This window comes from Myotis davidii, unplaced genomic scaffold, assembly GCF_000327345.1.
Source record: "Myotis davidii unplaced genomic scaffold, ASM32734v1 scaffold837, whole genome shotgun sequence".
In the NCBI taxonomy this organism is placed as follows: domain Eukaryota; kingdom Metazoa; phylum Chordata; class Mammalia; order Chiroptera; family Vespertilionidae; genus Myotis; species Myotis davidii.
The window spans coordinates 1219418-1227469 of NW_006291728.1; positions in this window are offsets into that span (position 1 = coordinate 1219418).

Below are 8052 nucleotides of genomic sequence, written 5' to 3' on the forward strand. Positions count from 1 at the left end.
TCCAATTTCTACAATTCCTAGCCTTTCATTCAACACGGTAGATCCATTTGGAGTTCAAGTTACAAATGGATGTCAACCCCTGTTATGATAGAACTAGACGCCCAGTGCACGAAATTCATGCATAGGTAGGGTCTTTAGGCCTGGCCAGTGATCAGGCAGATCTGCAGGATGATCAGCAGGACAATGGAGGCCCCACTGGCACCTGCCTTGGAGGCAACTGGCGGGGTGATTGGGGCAGTGCTGGCTTGCTCACTGGCTGGCCCTTCCCCCCTACCACTGTTATGGGTTGCCTCCCTCTGCTGGGCGACTGGCAGGGCAATCAGGGGGTCCCCGGCTGGCTCCTGCCTTGGCTGGCTTGGGGCCTGCAGGCTGGGAGCAGCTCCTGCATTGAGTATCTTCCCCCTGGTGGTAAGTGCACATCATAGTGACTGGTCATTCCACTGGTCATTCTGTCCTTCAGTCAATTTGTATATTAGGCTTTTATTATAGAGGATGAATAATAATTTAGCTCACAACATTTTTTTCATAGCATCTGTCTGTATGACATTTAAAATGATGGTGTATAACTTTCATGAAATTAAATCCACTCTTTTTTGGGGGAGGGTGAATTTTTAAAACTCTTACACAACAATAAATGGAAATAAATATTCACAATGATACTTATGTCAGATTTTATGTAGAACTTTAATATATTTTACTTTAAAGTTGACTCTTGGTTAGTGACAACTCTTCAAAATTACCGGACTGAACAAACACATGGCCAAAAGCAAAAAAATAAAATAAAAAATATTTCATCCCTAACTGGTTTGGCTCAGTGGACAGAGGGTCAACCTGCAAACTAAAGGGTCCCAGGTTCTATTCCACTCAAGGGCACATGCCCAAATTGTGGGCTCGATCCCCAGTGAGGAGCGTGCAGGAGGCAGCCAATTAATTATTCTCTCTCATCATTGATGTTTCTATCTTTCTTCTTCCTTCTTCCCTGAAATTAATAAAAAACATATAAAATAACAAAAATGATATCATATACATAAATTTCTAATAAGAGTGTTCCCTACTGATTTATTGTCTCCAACTACCCAATTAGTAATATATCTTTGCTTCTGGTGCAAAAAGTGTTTAAGCCCTCAAAGCTACCTTTATCATTTGATACTATTGTTTTTGTTGATATTGACAGATGCAAAAACAGCTTTAAGGTATGCTCTCAGCCACTATCATTATTACTAATTAGTTTGTTCCCCTTAGACTGATATTACTTTTAGCATTTTCTAATGACTAAAAAGAGCCTTAAAAAGTCATTGCACAATAATAACAAATTTGAGTATGAAATATGTTCCTTTTCTCATGTTTACATAGTCTTAGCCTTCATATAGTAGTAATACAGATTATAAAGCAAATATTTTTGAATTTAAATGATGGAATTGATCATGATCAAGTAATTCAACAGCATTTTGAAAAATAATAAAAAATTATATTAGAATGTCGTACATAATTAAAACAATGGAAATAAGGAGCAGAATAGCAAAGATGACCCTCCCTTTCTGTAAAGTACTCATTAAATTCTGCCAAGGTCTGTTCATTTATACTTATACTATTCCACAGGAACAACACTTAATGCTTCACTTAGTATATAGCCATTGTCCCAAAGTATTTCAAGGGTATACGTATATAATAATTATAGCTTAAGGGAATTGAGGTTATTCTGGTTTTAAAATAAATGGCTTAGTGGTGACCTAATTATGTTTTTCAGAATTACAAAATTATGGAAGTTTGAAATGTTTGACTATGATAGATGTTATCTTGGTTAGTATTTAAAAGCTATGAGACAGACTCCAAATCATCAAACATTAGGTACTGGCATCTGGTGAACAATGGACTTTCCAATTTGCAGTCCATCTGAAACTCTTCCAGACACAGGAAATAAAATCTGTGGGGGGGAAAGGTATGCAGAATTAGAATATCAAATATTAAAAGACTTTGTTTTGCCTTTTGAGTCTTTGCACATATCACTGCAACATACATTATCATATTGAAGATAATTCATTTGTGCTTATTCCTAAGGTTCTTAAATCTCACAGAACATTGTACAGCTATCCTTATTCCCCATTCAGAGGCACTTCAGTCATTTCAGTGCATTGGTTTTGAGAGTATGTACTCTGCTGTCAGACAATCTGCATTTCAGCCTTACTCTACCAGTTAATACTGTGTGACCTTAAACAAGTTACCCGAGAATGAAGTTAATAAGAATACCTGCCTCACAGAATTATTGTGATGATTCAAAATCATAATTCATGAAAAGAACTAACACATTGTCTGGTATAGACTAGTTGCTTTTTTTAAAAGCTAGCTAGTATTGTTAGAGAGAGAATAAAGGGACAGGTATATAGGTACTCCTCTAACTTTCAAAGTGGTTGAAAAAGTCCAAGGAAAGGAACCAAAAATTGAGTAGAATACTGTATGCCTGTAAGATATACATCGGTGTGTGGTAGCTAGCATACAAGGTATATTTCTAACACCTTTATTGTAAGGAAATATATTCTGAACCTGAATAAAATACATTCTGAGTACCACCTATTGAATATGACCAAGGAGATGTATATATATTCACTACTTTTTTCTCAAAGAAAAAGTAGTCACATACCTCACACAAAACAGAATTATTGATTTGGCTACAAAGGCTATTGAAAACATAGTTATCAGCAACATTTAATTTAAGTTCAGATTCTATTTCTGCCTTCTCTTATTCAGAGATTGAATGGGAAAAAAAGAGTTGATAAACAAGAATCCTAAATTTAATGATTATGATCATATTCAGAGGGCTTTGCAAGACATCTAAAGAAAATACTAAAAGCCTTTATCAACTGTTATTCAGATGAAAAATAAAAATATATGAGTTATAATAAAACAAATATTTATCCAAAATAAGAAAAGTTAAAATTATTAATCAATCAATAACTGTTTCCAGCCCACACACAGAGATAAGACATAGAAAAGAAAAGAACACTAATCAGAATCCCCTGGGAGGATTTTTTTATGCCCAGTTATAAGGAAGGAAGGAAGGAAGGAAGGAAGGAAGAGGAAGGAAAGAAAGAAAGAAGGAATGGAGGGAGGAAAAGAAAAGAAAATGGAAGGAAAGAAAAAATAATAGAAAAGAAAAGAAAAGAGAAATAAAGAGCCATGTGATTAAATTCAATGGGATATTCAGCTTGGATCACTTTTTTAAAAGTAGGTGTGGGCAACCCTGCGGGTATCATGTAATGTTCTGATTTCCAGGGTCATAGTGGTAAAGAGAACACATTTAGCAAGCAGTGTGAAGCAAAATCTAGAATAATGATCATGAACATTAGAAATGCAAAAGACCAATTGCTATCTACATCAATCCTCAAGAATCTGTGAAGGATTGCCCCATTCTGTATATTCCCTAGTGCTTTGTCCAGGCCAATTTTAAATAGCTCCAGCAATAAATTTCTGCCATTTCTTCTGGGAAACTATTCCACTACCTAATTAAATCTCAAAATTGACAACTTTTCCTGACATTCAGACTAAATTTTGCCATGTTCAGTTTCAACCTGCTATTTCCATTTCTACAGCACATGCTTGTATCCACCCAAGTAACTCTCCTGTCTCCTCAGTGCTTATAATTCTCAATGCCTCCTCTACATTTCAGTAGCCTGTTGCGGTGAATTTCTTTGTAAAAAATGATATTTTTAAGATCAGTGAGTGTACATGTTTTATTATAGACCAAAAAAAGCAAGTTAGTTCTAAAAACAAAAAGACAAATTAATGAGTGTAGAAGCATGATGCTAACAGGATGTAAAGCCATCTAAAAATTGAAGCTCAGGACAGAAACAAATTATGGATCTTTTTGTCTCCTTTGGACTGGAAGGTCACAGTCTCCTTTTCATAAAATAATCCTCGTTTACCCTTCTCTGGCATGACTCAGTATACATACATGGGCTCTGGCTTTCTACAACTGGGAAGGACAGGCAAGGCAAGCTGTTCTTACGGCAACCACCCATTCTCTCTATGCTCTCACATGAGCTCCTTTCATCTCAAAGAGTTGACAGGGAACTAGCAAGCATGACCTTTAGAATTTCTAAGTGTTTTAGAGTCCATCTCCAGGAATCAACTGAGTCTTGGAGTTGCCAATGTGAGAATACAGAGATGGGAACTGAGAATTTCAAATTTTGTTTATAAATGTGCAAAAGATGTGTTATTATTTAGTTTCAGAATAAACCAGTTGTGAGATGATTCTTCCAAGAATAAGGTTTTAGAGATGAGTCATGGATTACACAGTCTTTAAGTAGAATATTTTGAGAAATTTTTAAGCAAATAGGATAATTTCAGAGAAAGTGCATGCAAACTCCAGAGTGTTTGGCAGAATGTGGGCAGATTTCTTATCATTATGGAAAATTACCTCATAGGCAAGACTTGTATTAAAGTTAAAATATATGAAACTTTAAAGCAGAAATATTTCTTAAACTATGAAAATATGAATAAATAGTCATGAAAGTGAACCTAAATATGAAGACAGCAGCTTTAAAAAAAATACCACCAGTATTTGACTGAACTTTGCAACATATGCCAGTGTCACAATTATGTTATTCTCTTGTGAGAATGTATAAGTTATTTTAAGAGGAATACTATAAGATTCATTTTTTTTCAGAAACCCTTTACATTCTTTTAAGATTTACCTCAGGCAATATGTAGTTTTATTTATTGTTTTGCACATATATGATGCATCAAAGAGAATGTGCACATCCTGCATAAAAAGTCACAGTTCTTATCCTCTATAACTTTACATTCCACTGAGGATGTAGCAAAGTTAGAAACTAAAATGACTAATAAGAGAGATAAAAATTAGTCCTCTAAGCCCTCGTAAGATCCATCACTCAATATTGCATAATTTTCACTAGAAATAAAGATTTAGTACTACAAGGAAGCAGGAAATATAAGATAAATACAAATATCTACAAGAGAAATGAGGGATAATACAGAAAATAGGTTGATGAAAGTGGCAAAAGAAAATACTGAATCTGCAGAGTAATAGTAATACAAATATTTTAGCTGACACATAAGAGTTTAGAAGATAATGACAGCAATATTACTATGTTATTATGGAGTTACAAAGCAGTAAGGGAAAATATCAGAAAACATTTTTGCTGATAAGAAAAGCTTAAAATGGATTAGAAGTTAAATCATGGAGGTTTCAATCTCCCCAATATTGGCTGTGATATCAGTGATATGATAGCATTTTTTTTATAAACAGAAGAGAACTTCCTTCTCTTAAATGGTGTAAGTGGAAACTATCTCAAAAATTTCTGGGAAAGAATTAAGCAGGTGTGATTAGAATATTGAAATTTTTATTATCTAATATGAAAAGTTGTATCAACATAAAAGAAACAAAGCAGCATCCTATGATTTTAGAGAATATGATTTGAAGGGATATTGGACTGTCCTTCAAAATTTAAAAGTATTGCCTAAAGATTTTTGTAATATTATGCAAAGAAATTTGAAATATTTAAGAAAATTAAGGATTTGAGTAAAGCACAATTAAGTAAACCTAAAAACAGAAAAGGGCAGTTCAGGACAATATAATTAAGTAGGAATGTAGAGTTGTATAAACAATACACAGATGGTTTTATTTAAAAAATAGCTGTTAGAAAGGAAAATTGAAAGAGCTATATAAAGCAAAGGGATGCTAAGATGAAGAGACATACCATATATAATTAAGCTGTAGAGAGTGTTTAAACACTAAAACATTTGTCAAATAAATTTACAAAGTAAATTTGTACAAAATAAAATTAGAAAAGGCAGAATTAAAGATGTGTCCACAATTTTACATGGAGAATACAATTATTTTTTTTTTTGTAATCTTTAACCTTATTTTAAAAATCTGAGGATACTAATTTAAAACTTATCTTTTTCATATATTTTAGTGCCTATAGTTTAGAAGATGAATATAATATACATATGTTCCATAAGAATAAAAAAATGAGGCCTCTTTGATGGTGTAATCTTTACCCTACTGAATGTTTCTGGAGAAACAAACAACAAAGCTGCAAAATATACCAAGCAAAAACTATCAGAACTAAAAGGAGAAATAAATCAAACCATAATGATGGTTGGAGTCTTCTATGCTCCTCCTTCAGTGCTAGAACTAATAGACAGAAAAATCAGCAAGGATCTCAAAGAGCTATATAATAATAATCTCAACCAATAGGATGTAATTGAATTCTATACACCTCTTTACCAGCCAAAAAGGAGAATTTGCATTTTTAAGTGCAGGTGGAAAATTAACTAATATAGATTATATTCTGATTTATAAACTAGTTATTTTTAATCATTTTATTTAATTCTTAAATTAAATATTGTTGAAAGTAATACATATGTCCCACTTTTTCCCTCATTGACCACCTCCAGCCCTCCCCCGCCCCCACCCGCAACCCCAGACCTTTACCACCCTATTGTCTGTGTCCATAGGTTATGAATATATGCATACAAGTTCTTAGGTTGATTCCCTCCCACACATCCATCCTCCCCCGCCTTCCTGCCAAGATTCTGCAGTCTGTTTAATGCTTCCATGTCTCTGGATCCACTCCATTCAAGAGTTTTATTTTGTTAATTAGATTCCACATATGAGTGGGACCATGTGATACTTGTCTTTCTCTGACTGACTTATTTCGCTAAACCTGATACTCTCTAGGTCACTCCATGCTGTCTCAAGGGTAAGAGGTTTTTCCAATTTACTGCTGCATAGCATTCCATGGTATAAATGTACCAAAGCTTTTTTTTATCACCTTGTCTACTGATGGGTACATGAGCTGTGATTTATAAACTAATTCTTTATTTTTTTTTGAATGGTGAGTTTCCATTTATTTATTTATTTTTAATTTATTTTATTTTCTTGTTTAAAGTATTACAAACCCCCTTTTTTGCTCCCTTGACCCTCTCCACCCTGCTTTGTTCTCCTCCCCAGGCCTTCCCCACACTATTGCACTATTGCCTGTCCTAGGCTATGCATATATGCATATAAGTTAATTGGTTAAACTCTTCCTGACCCCACCCTGAGATACTTCAGTCTGTTGCATGCTTCAATATCTCTGGATCTTTTTTGTTCAACAGTTTATTTTGTTCATTAAATTCCACATATAATGAGATCGTGTAATGTTTGTCTTTCTATGACTGGCTTATTTTGCATAGCATAAATACTCTTCAAGCCCATCCATGCTGTCTCAAAGGATAAGAGACCCTTCTTTTTTTTACTGCTGCATAGTATTCCATGGTGTAAATGTACCACAGCTTTTTTTTCATGCACTCATATACTGATGGGCACTTGGGCTGTTTCCAAATCATAGCTATTGTAAATGATGCTGATATGAACAAATTTTGTAGATTAAACCCTTATCGGAGATAATATTGGCAAATATGGTCTCCCATGCAGTGAGCTTTCTTGTTTTGTTGATGGTTTCTTTTGCTGTGCAGAAGCTTTTTATTTTGATGTAGTCCCATTTTTTTTTAATTTTCTCCTTAGTCTCTCTTGCTCTAGGAGCTGTGTCTGTAAAGATATTGCTAAGACATATTTCTGTTATTTTCCTGCCTATGGAGTCTTGTAGGGTTTTTATGGTTTCCTGTCTTACATTCAAGTCCTTAAGACAGGTTGAGTTTGTTTTTGTGTATGGTGTAAATTGGTGATCTAATTTCATTTTTTTTCTACCAAGCATTCAAAGAAGAACTAAAACCTATCCTACGCAGACTATTCCAAAAAATTCAAGAGAATATCACACTTCCAAGCTCTTTCTATGAAGCCAGCATTACCCTAATCCCAAAACCAGATAAGACACCACAAAAAAGAGAATTACAGGCCAATATCCTTGATGAACATAGATGCTAAAATCCAAAACAAAAATCTAGCAAATCAATTCAGCAATATATTAGGAAGATCATACACCATGACCAAGTGGGATTTATTCCAGGGATACAAGGCTGGTACAATATTCATAAATCAATAAATGTGATACACACCCAGTGGGTGTGGTTCAGAGGTTGAGCATC